We start from the raw sequence: 607 nt of genomic DNA, 5'->3' as shown, positions 1-607 counted from the left end.
TCATTGCCTTAATGGCGGTGGGTAATGACTTCCTCCATCCGCATAAAAAGTAATGCACGTTGTTCACTCACGTCCAACGTGTCTGCCTTGGATGCTTTGCAGAAACGGTTTGAAATTCTCAATCCAATCTTTTTACTTCAGGTGGCGTGAACTCTGGCGTTAGCGTGGACGGCCTCATTCCCAGCTGTTCCTTGAAGTGATTTCTGAATGCGTGGACCTCGTTTGTGACCGAGACTTGCATGACCCCGCCTCTAAATTGGCTTCCTTGGGGGCTGCCTCCAAGCCAATATCGACTGGGGCTTCAACTTGTGCAATCTCGGCCATCATCTCGTCTGCCAAGCTTGGTTTTAAGTTCAACGATGTCCGAGTACAATCCGGAAATGATATCTAGTCTGTCATATATTTGGGTTAACCATGTCTCTAGCAAATGTTCCAGGTATTTTTCTTTTCACCACACCTTTTCTCATTCGATGTATGTGAAGATTTTGTCCTTGAATAGACTTTTAAGCTGCCTAATCTGAGCCTCAACTTCCACCATCGTATTCTGCGTGTGGGTTGCGAACCGTGATTGGCTGTCATCCTCCCGGGGGGAACCCCTGGCCCTTTG

The sequence above is a fragment of the Tigriopus californicus genome, chromosome 12 (assembly GCF_007210705.1).
Source record: "Tigriopus californicus strain San Diego chromosome 12, Tcal_SD_v2.1, whole genome shotgun sequence".
In the NCBI taxonomy this organism is placed as follows: domain Eukaryota; kingdom Metazoa; phylum Arthropoda; class Copepoda; order Harpacticoida; family Harpacticidae; genus Tigriopus; species Tigriopus californicus.
This window is presented reverse-complemented; position numbering follows the sequence as displayed.